This window comes from Cygnus olor, chromosome 27 (genome assembly GCF_009769625.2).
Source record: "Cygnus olor isolate bCygOlo1 chromosome 27, bCygOlo1.pri.v2, whole genome shotgun sequence".
NCBI lineage: Eukaryota > Metazoa > Chordata > Aves > Anseriformes > Anatidae > Cygnus > Cygnus olor.
In genome coordinates, this window is record NC_049195.1 from 4,378,786 (window position 1) to 4,392,201 (window position 13,416).

General features: G+C 39.7%; 1 protein-coding gene across 3 annotated transcripts in view; it reads left to right on the forward strand.

The window, feature by feature from the left end:
• UNC5D (unc-5 netrin receptor D) overlaps positions 1 to 13,416 on the forward strand; it is a 214,688-nt gene that overhangs the window by 56,891 nt on the left and 144,381 nt on the right. For 2 of the 3 annotated variants that reach the window (XM_040538038.1, XM_040538039.1), the window contains one exon: positions 11,676 to 11,770. The gene's annotated coding sequence lies outside the window, so the exon portion shown is untranslated. Of the gene's footprint in view, positions 1 to 8,225; positions 8,739 to 11,675; positions 11,771 to 13,416 lie in introns of those variants that run through there. The other variant, XM_040538040.1, reaches the window with a different exon arrangement.

A 13,416-nucleotide genomic window follows, 5' to 3' on the forward strand; every position in this document is an offset into this window, starting at 1 on the left:
TTGGGCTGTATTAAAAAGAGATGCTGAGCAACTAAGGACTCACTACACTAATTCATTAATGTATACTAAGAGAGACACTAGGGGAAATCCTGAGATTCAGTTTGCATTTACAGAAACTGTTAGAAATGGCTATCTGCTACTTTTTATTTTTTCCCCCTTTAAGTCATTAGAAAAGTATAGTTTAAGAGAATACTTTAAAAACAAAAAGTTCACTTGCCTTCCATGCAAAATATTAATAACAGAAGCATTTTCAGGTGACTCGTACCACTTTTGCTGGAATGATCACTGGGTTTTAGGTATTTGAGTTTGCACCTAAAAGATAAACTGTCTGTATTGGATCTTACAGAAATTGCAGCTATATTTATCCAGGAAAAAATATGAATTGTAGTGAACTCGTAATGCAATCTGACTTGATCTCGGATTTTATACTAAAATAACAGAGATCCTGTTCACCCAATCCCTTGAATCTTTGGCTGTAAGTTGGAAAGAAAATCACTACTAATTCTACCTGAAACACAGAGCTTTGGAAGGTTGAATTGATGAATATCAGGGGAGTTACTTCTGACTTGTGTTAACCTAGTATTGATGGCAGCTTTCCATTGTCTGAATTTGTTGGTGTTTTTGTTTGGGACTTTTACACTGAAATGAGGAATAAGCGTTTAGTCCCGCAGAAATCAGTGGAGCCTCCTCCGATGTGCACTGACATCAGGACAGTGCTCACCACATGGCGGTGTTTAACCCTGCTTAGTTTTCGTGCCCTCTTAACTTACAGGAATAACTACATTTTGTGAAGGGCTTACTGTTTCATTTAAGAGCCTTAAATGAAACACATGGTGCTTGCTGGGAGCGTGAATGAGCAGGGCACACCATCTCCGGCGTTGTGAGAGTGCCAGAATGCCGGGCTATTTTGGGACGAAGCACCAGACAGAATTAATGCGGTCTCTGACAGAAATCAATCCAGGGTTTTGATATTACTTATTCTAGGGATGAGGAGAAGGGTTTCTGTTTTGTCTTTAAAACTGTCACACCCTTTTCAGCTATTCATATTAAGAGCTGCCTTAGCAGTCACAAGATGGATTTCATAAAAGTTGGATGTCATCTCCTTCACTAAATAGCCAACTGGTGCAGAGAGCCTAAGTGAGCTGGTGATTTCCCTCCAGAGAGAGTTTCATTTAAATTAGTGGATAAAACTGATACTTTTTCAGAACATCTGTTCCTGCTTCTAGACTCTTAATTGTGGTCGTAATAATATTAAGTGCAACTATCCATTTTTTTCTCTCCCCTGTTTTCTAAATCTTGGCTATTGGTATTGTTTAGCAATGTTAATCGGTCTCGCTGCTTTTCTGCTCCGCTTTATAGGCTTGCCTTTTTAGACGTAATGAGACTTTGTTTAAGCAAATATTTTACAAGCATCTGTGTCAGTCCTTTTGGTAAGCTCAAGACTTTGTGTTGTGGCAGGGTTCTAATAGACGTTACAATCTCATATCAGACAGACCAAGGGAAAAAAAAGCATAAAAGGCAATTGAAAGACAACCCCTATCCATGTCTAGGTAAACAAAACATATGAAAAGAATCCTATTAGAAGCCTCCTGAGTCACTGACAGAAATAAAATAAAATAAAATAAAATAAAATAAAATAATTACTTTTAATGCAATTTACCATTCTACATTTTTAGAAGTCCATTGAGTCACTTGAGGTATTCAGATTTTCTGCAGACCTACCAATAATCCCTATAAAACCTCTTAATATGTTTTAGTAGTCAATTTTCTGACAAGATTTATTTGTAACATCATAGCCTATTATTAACATCATAAACTTTATACCCATATGAATGTGTTCTACTATCCGTGCAGTGGTGATGGGGACACCCAGTGCTTTGAATGACTGCGTGTGCAAATCCATCTCCTGTGGTCCTGGTTCACATATATAATTTGGCATTTTACCTGTATTTTATCTCTTCACTTCTCTCTTCTGTTTCCAGTTCTAAACAAAAAGTGCACTTGGTGGCATCTCACTCATTCCTACTCCTTGTCTTCTGTATTGCAGTCATCTTGCAATCATGACAGTGCTGTGCCTCTCACACAAGTTCCTAGCTTTCTGAGTAGCCTCCTCAGAGACAGTTTGATGAAATTTATATTTCAAAGAATTAAAAAGCTACATTTAAAAGGTTATTTTGTGACACTAAATTGCGTGAGCTTTAAAAAATGTGGGAGACTTTCAGTCTGCAGTTTTTAACTTGACACCTAATGATGTCTACTACTGGATAAGTAGAGGACAGGTAATAATGAAATTTGACAGTGCTATCCATCTTGCTGCATCCTAAATGGGTGTCAGTTGAATTCTGTATGAACAGTGTTTCGTCAACCAAGCAGGGTCCAAAGAGTTATAATATTGATGTAGTGACGCCACTCTTTAAAAATATTGCCATGAAAATTTGTGTGTGTGCAGGCAAAATTGTAATATATTTTTATTACTAAAATCACATTGTATTTTGGAAAAAAAAAAACATTTCCTTGGTTTTTTGAGAGCTGGCTTTTCAGCCAGACAGGACATGAGAGCGCTCTAAAAACGCCCTACTGCCATATCCACGAGTTCACCAACGTCAGCACTAGCAACACTGACAGCCCTGCTGAAGGAGGCCTCCAGCACTTCTCAGGCCGTTGATTCGTCACTGAGCAGAACTGATGGAGTGACAGAGACAGACAGAAAGGAGCTAGCCGGTTATCTGGGTTGGGGTTTCCAGTGCTCTAGCAGCTGGGGTCTGAGTTTGTGTTTTCAGTAGAAAAATTAGAGTGTTTGTAAACAAGTCTGCTGCAGTGATTGTGGTGCATAAACACAGCGGATCCATGCTGCTGCAAGCATGTTCAGTCCCTTGAACTCACAAAGTGTTTGGAAATCAGCAGCAAAGGGCATTCTTTATTTTTTCCTTTTCAAGAACAACACTTGCTGCAATCAGGTAGAAAATAAACATCCTTTGATGCGGTAATTGTGGACATGTGTTCCCCTCAGAAATTATAGGGATTTTATTCATTAACATTTTGATATGTTATGACTTGTAAATTTGTTTTTGGAGTCTTTTTCGATTTGATTTGTTTTGTACATTGTTTTGAACACTTTTCTCCCCTTCACTTATTTATCCCCTTCACTGATATCAAAAGAATGTAAGGCCTTTTTTTCAAGAACCTTGCCTGTTCCAGAGCTCTTGGTTTGTGGGGAATTTATTATGCTTTAACTTAGTAGAGATTCTTCTAAAAAATTCTGAACAAAATGCTCAATTCTTTGCTTCCTCACAACCTCTTTTCTTTCTTCAGAGGTGTTTGTTTATCAGAGGGATTTCTTTTCACGGTGTGTAAAATAGAACTGTATTCATGGATCTGTCTTTCTTTTTTAATGTTTTTCTGTATTCCAGCTTTGACACTAATCAGTTCTTTGTATTAAAATCATGCCAGCGGGTAAGGGCGTAGTGACAGAGGTCAGAGGCTCTCCTGGGGTCATAGGAGTGTGCGGGAGGCAGGACCAGAACTGCTCCTTTGCCCCTTCCTCCCTATGCACGCTGCACAAACAGCAAAGAAGTTTGTACCTGCTCCCAAAAGCAGCTTGTCCCGTGGCCTTTCTGCCTGTACCGACCTGTAGCACTTGAGATCGATTTGTATGCTTGATTTGGCAACCTGTTTTGGCTTGGGTCTTGGCACTCTGGTATGTCCTTAATCCTGTAGATGCAAAAAGCCTGCTCCGTGTACTTTCTTAACTCTCCCATTTTTTACCTGGGTAGTTTGTCTGTTGACAATTGCTTGAAATAATGTGTTCTTTAGGAATGGTTTTCTTGCTTAGGAAGAATCCTTCTCTCTGCCAATGAATCTGTCATATTCTTTGTGATGTATGTTTTTTATGGTCCTACGATGTTTATATTTAAAATAATTTTACTTACATGTTCCCCCAGTACTATTTTCAGAATTATACTATCTACAAAGTGATCTCCCAGAAGTACTTTTTTTGTGTAAAGAAGTAAAGACTAAAAATGGTTAAATTAGACCTCTGACACACAAAAAAGCACACACCCCAACTGTGATTGTGGATGTCCAAGCACTACTTGAAAGAACTAGCACTGATACAACTTCATGTTTCTTCCAGCTGCTGATCTGGAGGTTGATTCTCAGCACACTGGACTATTCACTTGCACAGTTCAACATTAATTTTAATCGTGCTTTAAAGGCAGCGACTTTTGGTCTTACCAAGAAGCAGTGTTTTAGTGTTGTTTCTAAATCTGGACTCTGATCTAGAACATTCAGCAGAGTGCAAGGCTAAGTTTGGTTGAAGGGACGGTCTCACTGGAGCTAGGGCAGTACTGCAGGATGCCCAAGGAGTTTTCCTTCCTTAAGCTGTGTTGGATGAGGATCTCCATTCCTGGTTTAAGAAATGAAGAAATGTGAAATCAAAGGGACTTCTTACTAAGTTTAACAGCACTCCTGTTTTTAGTAACTGCATTACCTCAGCTGATGATGCAATGGGGGTGACTAATTGTTTTTCTTATCCTTCAGACAAATTCTGTAGAGGTTCCTATTGTTGCTTTGTGTATGCCTGAGTGAACCGCTGATCGTTCTGAAATGTTGTCATGAGAAGAACCAATTATATCCTTAAAACTGCATTTAAATGTCAATAACCAGGCTCACAAAGACGTGTTGGAGATGATTATTAAAATGATCATTATAGGTGGTATTAAAGTCATTATATTTAAATAAGAGCACCTACAGTCACACAAAACCATGCTAAAAGCCTATGGGCCTTCACATTCCTTGGTGTAAACAACTCTCAAGGCAATAGGAGGTTTTTCTGGTTTTCTCGTTATTCCATAGTAGCTCCCCAATACACTTCAAAATGTCTGGTATGCACCTTTCCTGGAAAAAGGAAATAGGATGTGTTGTGTCATGAGCTCAGTCCAAAGCAGTGGTTCCCCTGTTCCTCTGTGCATAAATGGCTTGACATGAGGTGTTGCCAAAAAAGATGCCAAGGCAGTCCTTCTAAATTTGAGGAGTGCTCACTGCAATGGGAAGAATTTATTGGCCATTTAACAGCTGTGTGTAGTGCACTCAAAGGATGAATAAACAGTAATGAATTGGAGCAGCTTATGCTTTATTTATTTATTTTTGGTAGTGGAATTGGTAAGTAGTTTTGAATTATCTGGGCTGCTTCTTGTCCTTGCAGTAGGTAATTATCTGTTAGGCTTGCTATGATTTGCACAGTACTCTGTCCATCTGCATTTCACCTGGGGAAATCCGTGGTATGAGCGAAGAACAGCTTTGCTGGCTTTGGCGGGGGGAAGAGAGAAAGTCTTGTTATTTTCAGAGTAGAGCTGGCAGATTGTCATTGTTTCTGAGCTTCTTGTTTTATTGCTGTCTTGTGCTAGTGACACAATGTTCTACGGTTAGGAAATGTCAGCTTCATGGATGAGGCATCCAATGAGAATATCAGCCCTCTCCCCAGCATGAGATGTTGGCTGGGAGGAGTAAACTGCCTGCATGCAAATCTCTCTCTTGGAGTCAGTTAAAGAGTTAGAGGGAAGAAAAATCATCCTACCTTTTCTTCTCTGTTAACTCTTTGTTTCCATCTTTCAAAACCTTAATTCTCCATAGATGTTATTACTGATATACATGTTAATTCGTATCTTATTTAGCTTTCTAAGCCAGGTGCACACATGCCAACTGTAACAGCAAAAACAGATGGTCTAAGTTGCTGAGGTCCCCTGGTATTTTTTGAAAGAGGGGATATTGTTCTGAATATCCTGGCTAATTATACTGTACGCAGTCACATTTTACCTGTCTGTGTTTTTCTCTTCTTTTGTTTGAGTAAGCTAGGTTTTTTTTTTTTATTCTACATTGAAGGTGATTTGTTGTTTAGAGCAGAGCACAAGCAGAATTCCTGCTTTTCCATAGCAGTTGAAGTGTAATATTCAGAAACGCTTGATGCTTGGCTAGCTATTAAGATTTTGTTGAAGATTTTTGAAAAAAGTATGTGACAAAAGCTGGTTGAAATGGAGAAGTGTTTCTGAATTGGAAATTGAGTTTCAATATGTGTATTAAGTAAAATTAAGCCTAAAAGAAAATTAGAAAATATACTTTAGTTTGTTTATATTTTCCCTAAAATATAAATTTAAGGGTGAGGGCAAAAGAAACAGTATTACTGTCAGAAATCTCTGGTGGCAAGAATTAATGTGTAACATTGAGACAGAATCTGGAGCATTTCTCTGATGCGGCTGATACTGGCCAGAGTCAAGCAGCATGCTACCAAGGAGATTTCTGCCCAGGCACTTACTAAATTTCTTGTGGTCTGTGAATTCAGCTGCCTGATCCTGCAAATACAGATATTTCAGGATGATTTGGAAATGAACAAGGTCTGCAAAATACAAATGTTGCAACTTAGTCTGAAGATTTTTTCTGTCTTTCCTACCTGCTCATTGAGAACAAAATGCTTATCTACTGGTGACAGGAGCTAGGATGCTAAGATGAGTAAACCAGAGTTGTGGATACGGGACCAAGATCGTAGGAAAAATATGCATGTGGAAGGATAGGATTACATTCGTGACTGGAAGACAGGTATTGGAAAGCATGTACTGTTTAGATCACACAGAAGGTTAAATGGTCAAGTAGCATCATACATCTGTGAATGAAAAGACACAAGCTAAGACTGAAAAAAATCGTTTAGATCAAAATCGATTTTAGGAAGGACGGCAAATGATTTAACTAAAATAGATCTGCAAAACTTCTGCAGCCCCTCACAAGCACATTTTAGTAATGACCACACCTCTGCAACCAGAACTGTGTCATTGTAGGAGATCTTTGCTTCTGTTACAGAGTGTAGAGAACAAATGCTAATGTGGACAAATATTCCTGGATGAAATTTAAAAGCCATCTTTCCCAGTTCATCATTGAACTTCCAGGAGGGAAACTCTGATGTCTTTGCACCAGGCACGTGAAAGTTCCTTTGGAATACTTCACACGATCCAAGTTATATCCATTCAAAAAGAGCCTTTTGCTGCCTCAGCTGCAAGGACTGACAAGGCCAGCTGCAGGACAGCAACAGTGCTTCCGAGTTTGTTAATTTGAAGCTGTTTCCTACTTCCTCGAATACCAAAATGTCAGGAAAACATCGGGGCCTTAGCAGGAGGGCCTGCGCGGAGCCAGGAGGTGCAGGAGCTGCGGTTCCCCCATTTCACTCACACACAGGTAGTGTGTGAAGAAAACCCAGGACCTCCTTTCTGGGAGTCTCTCAAGACCTTGCTTTTGGGTGCAAGGAAGTCCTGGTCTGGTCACCGTAGGCGTGCTTTGCCCAGCTCCCTCCCCTCCACGGACACACGGAGCTGTTGTGCCGCGGGGCCAGGCCTCGCCGGGCAGCGGCCTTGTGCTGCAGCCCGAACAAAGTCTGCGAACACATCAGACAGAATCACGCGGAGCCCTTTTAAATTGGAGCCGCGTTTGTTGTCCTATCAAAATACATATGGATGAGGAAGATAAAATTATTTTTTTGAAGACCAGTTCATTGAGTTCTGAGGAATTTATACAATATACCTGCTGCTGTTCTTTAGTTCATTGTGAATATCCTTTTTATCAGCTGCCAAGTCCCTTTAGTGATTTTTGTTTCATGATTTTTTTTGAGATAAAACAATGCATTTTAGAGATGCTACTGATGCCTTGAATCTAGGATCTGACCAGAAATTGTATTCTCTCTCACAACTTCTGTTTAAATCTTATTTGGTGTCTGAAGTCACCTTACTAACCCTTTATTACCAGTTGAACCGCTATTACTAGTGCTTGTAGTTCCCATGACTTTAGTAAGAAGGGCTGCATTCCCAGAAAAATGGGGGTTATTCCTTTTTCTTAGGCTAGGGGGAGATAGGCCATTCAGTAACTCCACAAACATAGGGAACTATTTCTTTTCCAGCTGAGCTGTGTTAAGGGCTTTCCACATTTTTAAAATGCTTTCCACCCATTGCCACAGTTAAGCACAGCCAGCTGTCTGCACTAAGCCACCTGGTGGTGTTAAAACAGTGCATTCTCATAGCAGGCAAGAGCATGGACATGGGAGTTAATGCAGCTCATCTGATGAATAGTAATTAATGAAGCCAGAGCACTTCAGCTGTTTGTGATCATCTGCACAGACCCCCTGGATAACACCACTCCCAACACAGAGCAAGCTCTTTGTGTTCCCCGGTAGAGGAGAAAGTTAAGTAACTGGATAGCGTAGTAGAGCCGTTCTTGCTACTCAAGCATTAACAGACAGAGTAATTAAAAATCAGGATGATAGTTAGGCTGCACTTTGTCTTCCCTGATTCAGAGCTTGTCTGTCAGTAATGGTGAAGTTAGAGAAGCTAAGTGGGGCTTTTGGAGATGGGACAGGCATTCTGGCTGGTTTTCTTGCATTAGCTCAGTGCTTGCTTGGAAAAGCAGAAAAATAAGGCATGTGCATGCAGTGGAATTAATTATTTGAAAAAATAGAAGGTTGCTTTTGGTGCCTGTAGCACCAAGAAACCTGAGACAATCCAAAGATGTGACACAGCTCTCTGCCTAGTCTAGAATTGCTGAGTGTTTGTTCTGGCTGCACAAAGACCAGGATCCACCTCAAGGGGGCTGACATGTTATTTGGCTGACTCAGAAGTGAAAGAATGAAGTCAAGGTAAAGAAACTGCTGTGTGGCAATTCCCTCCTGCTGCTTTTGTTTCACAGAAGATCATTAAACCTTAAAGGTAAGAGAGACATTGTAACCCTTTCTTCCGTCTGTCCTAAAAATAATGGCTGTGTTTAGAAAAGCAAATACAGGCACTTTGCTTTGTAATGAGATTTTTGAAAATGTATTTAAGAAACTATCATCTCCCAGGAGTTAATTGATATTAATGTTGGTATCTCTCCGGGTAATAAATTGCAGGAAAGGAACAAAACTTTCCACAGTACAACAGGAATCAGCAGCTCCTTCTCTTTTCTCTGCCCTAGCTTTCAGCACAGAGCAGCAACTGTGTGCTGCAGGTTTGACCCCAGAGAGATAAGGGATTTCTCTGGAGCATGATTTTCATTCTATCCTCCCACAGCGATCAACTCAGAGTTTGTTTAATAATGTTCCTTTTGTTCTGGCAGATAATCATGGGCTGGCCCAGATAGCATCACAAATTTGCTCCTTTCTGATAATAGGATCTTATCAGGGTTTCAGCAGCATATACCATTTTACAGGATATGGCTTTAATTAAAATGACAATATGGAAGAGTAGAGGTCAGATTCCTTAGTCTGGCATCTCTGTAGCATCAAACTGGAAAGGGACAAGGTAATAAATGTCTTTCATCTGGTATGAGAGAGAAGGTAGAGAACTATTTTGCTGGCATTAATCATCTGTTGGGTGGAGTGACTGCATTTGGAAGTTCTAGGGTAAGCTGTCTGTAAAGAAGCACAGTTCCTATAGGCTCTGCCAGCAGATCCCCAAAAGGACTAAAAATGAAGTGGTAGTGGTTATACCTTGCTTTTTAGTCTTGGGAATCCCTGGATGGGAACCTCATGTCTTGTGGCATGAAACACAAGATTATTGGAGTTCCCTGTAAATCTGTGGTTGCTTTGTAGGAGGGGTATGATACCTTCTGTGTTTGGGCTACATAATAGAGATTTTGGTTCAGGCCTGTGCATGCTATCACAAAAGAACTGAGTATTGTAAGCAGCAGCCTTTAGGTAATTGACTTATTTAGAAAATACAGATGTCCCCTAGTCATGATCCAACAGCTTTGAAATTCAAAGTTTATGAAAGCCTGAAGTTGCCTGGCTCTGAGAAACAGCTGTCGTTATGGGGAAACATATCCTAGCCGCTATACAGTGCTACCCGAGGAAATGCATATCTTGAAGCTGTTCTTCAGTGCCTTACACCCGTGCTGGCACTGAGCGCGTTATGTAGATAAGAAGCTCTTGGCAGCTGTCTGAACACGCTCTTCTGTGCCCCACGCAGAGGCAGAGCTCCAACCTTAAAGTTCACATATCAGAACTCAGGAATCAATAGTAGCCACCAGCCAGGCAAAGGTTCCTTATCTATGTGCTGCTTAGTATTCCCTGATAGAGAAATCAGGGAAGGAACAGTGAGTCCTGCTTTATTTGTAGCAAAGGCTGGCTACCAAAAAACCCCCAGACCTGTATTATGCAGAGCCTTCCCTTCTCTTTGCATCCGCCATCTCGAGAACTCTCTGCAGTCCCTGTTCCTGCTCGCCAACTCAGCTTTGCATTGACAACAGCCCGTTCTCCCTCACCCTCTCCATTGAAGATCAGTCAGAGTCCAGGTTGTGCTGTGGTTACAGAACTACGGAGGTAGTGATCGTGTCAATAGCTGGGGAAAGAGGAGGAAACTTCTCGGTAATGATTCTCCTCCAAGAACGGGTTGATTCCTCGTGACCCCAGCTTTCTAATGAGCAAGGGGCAGCAGAAGTTCGAGGAGACTGTGCTTATGTGGGACTTGAAGTTAAGCCTCATTTTCCAAGTTGCAGCTAGCTGCTGCCATCACTACTTCTATCTTCTAGAAGTTTTCTCTCTTTGAAGGTGCATCTGTGACACAGCAGCACATCAAAGCAGGCACCTACCTTTAAGCAAGTGAACATGCTGAAAGTTTTGAAGTACTAAGCACCTTCTAAATTGGAATTTCATTCTCTTAATGCTGTAACACAATCAAGGCTGGTTATGTGATGTCCTAAATAACAAGAGATAACAATGGATGAAAAGGAAAAAGAAATCAGCTGACTTAAGGAAAAATAATTACTCTTATTCAGCAAGGCTGAAGTTAATATTTTTGAATTGTTGAATTCCCTGATAAATTCTCTTTTAGGAGTTTTTTTCATTATTAATCTTGGTACTTTTCTTGCTTAGTTTTATTCCTTCATATGTATTTTGTATCTTTGAAAAGCTGAATAGAAGTGTTTTATACCCTGTCATTGGCGTTGAAACCAGAGGAAAAGAAAATCATTCAATGTAATTCTTTTCCTGTACTTACAGTTTTTATTCCCTTGCTGAGTGTCATGTTCTAAATGTCTGATATGTTTGGCTTTGGGGATATAACGTAAAACAATTATTATTATTTTCATATCAAGGTCATGGTCACTTGCAGTACACTTTTCATTTTCACAACACTGGAAGAAATGGTTTTGTCTTGTTCTGCAATATTCCTGGACTTACTAAAACGTTCATGTGTATTTAACTGCATATGAAATATAAACTTCTTATTAAAAAAAAAAATCTGTGTTCTGGTGCAGAGAGCACAAATAGTGCTGTGAGCTGAAGCACTGGAGACTTCCTGTACTGTAAGAACTTTATAGCAAGTCACAGCTTTGCTTCTAATTGAAGTGCAGTCTCCTGGTAATGTTAGTCCAGTGTCACACTCCTAGTTAAAAATATAGTATCTGGCTTAAAAATGTGACATCTTTTTATTGTAGTTCATTATAAGTACCCTTTAAATAATCAGTAATTACTATCCTTTAACCTTTAGTTCTACCTTAAAACAGCAGTAACTTAATATTATTTTATACTAAGCATTAAGAGAAGACAAAATCTGTATTTCAAAGCAGTTTAAGTTTTTGTCATGTGATGTGTTCTTCTAATAACATCATAATTATTGTTTCCTGCTTTGTCATATTCTGCCTCACTTCCTCACAAATTTTCTTTATAGCACGATCAAGGAATTGTCTACTTCAGCTGTTTGAGTGCGGCAGCGTAATGAAAACTCGAAGCATGAAGGCTGGAGACTGAAGGAAAAACTTCCTGGTAAGTGCTGTACTCTTCAAAGTTACGTACTTCTGAGTATACTCTGTTGGTTTTTTTTTTTTGCAATGAGAAGTCATGCAAAGTCGTATCCAATTTTACCATCCTATGGACTCGCATTACAATCTCACCTAGTTTCTACAAGCAAAAGTTGGAGCCTGTGCACTGTGCTTTAGATACATAACATGGCATCAAAAGTGATAGGGGAGATAAAACTCCTCAGAGTGAATTGACCTGTCCTGAGGTTTTCATCCATGTTAGTGGTTTCCTGCAGCCCAAGCTAGTGTCCTCGTGTTCTTCCTCCTTCAATTGATTATAAGAGAGTTTAAAAAAGGAAAAGGTACAAGTGATGACCTTGGATAATTTATCTGTGAATTTTGAGGGAATGCTTGACCTTGAAGAATTCTTCCAGAAGTGACGTAGGATCCAGGAGAGTAAAGTTTTCTTTCATCTAGGTTGAAATACAATTTTTAGTGTCATAATTGTCTTTTCTTTTACCTGTTTGGGAGTTGTAAATCCACCTGTAAGAAACACTTCTGTAGGCTCTGCTGCCTGCAATAAAAATGAAAGAGGAATTGTGTGTCATTAAATGTGCTCAGTTCTTCTGGTTTGTTTGTTTGGCTTTTGTTGGGTTTATTTTATTTTGCAATGACAAATACCTGAGCTATGATAGAAACGTGTCCAAGTAATACTGAAGGTGTGCTTTATGCAATGCCTACTTCCTGAGCAGAGTTATGTTGCATCCAAATAAAACATCAAGTGTGTGTGAAATACTTTAAACATATCGTAAGCAAAGTATTTCCTTCTATGCTTATCTGCCAACAGTTGACTTATGGGGATGTATTTTCATTTACTAAAGCAGATGTAATTAAATTCTTAAGATACCTTGGTGATCAGACAAAACTATTCTGAATAATTTTTACTGGTACAACATTAATGTGTGAACCCAGGCCTTGGTAAGTAAAGTGGGGGGGGAGGGAGCAAACAAACAAACAAGGACTGAAAACCCTGCATTCCACTTCACGTTTTTATTTTCAGAGCTCAGTAAGTTTTCCCTATAGGCAGAGAAAATTCTACTTCATCTTTCATAGAAGGCCACTTCCACTAAGCTACTGACTTCGTGGTCTCTTGTGTGATTGCTTATGACAGAGTTCATTGTATTTTGTTTGAGAACATAATTAAGTCTTTAGTACATGACAGTCGAGTGGCTAGTCAATGTTACAGTGCTTGCTGCTTCCCTCTACTGCTTGCAACTAGAACTGCTTGGAGGTGGTGAAAAAACGCCTAGAGCTTGGTACCATTTTCAGGACAGGGTACTTAATTTTGTGTGGCCAACTCCTTTTACCAATTTTCACTGTAATGCGTATGTCAAACCTTAGTAAAGCATTTGTGGGGCTTGTTCTTGACAGGTGGAATAGGTTAATTTATCTGGAAAAGAAGCAATGTTTCTCTTGATGGTAAAGAGATTATTGAAATGCTGAACAGAGGCTCTTTTCTCCATTCCTGTCTATAGGCTGTTTCTCTGATGCTGCAAAATGTATGCTAAACATGTGCTGCTTATTATCAAATGCGAGTGTAGATCAGTGTTTTCCACTTGTCCATGCCTGTGGAAAACAATAGAAAGAAAGAGCTCACCCCAGTAAGCAGCC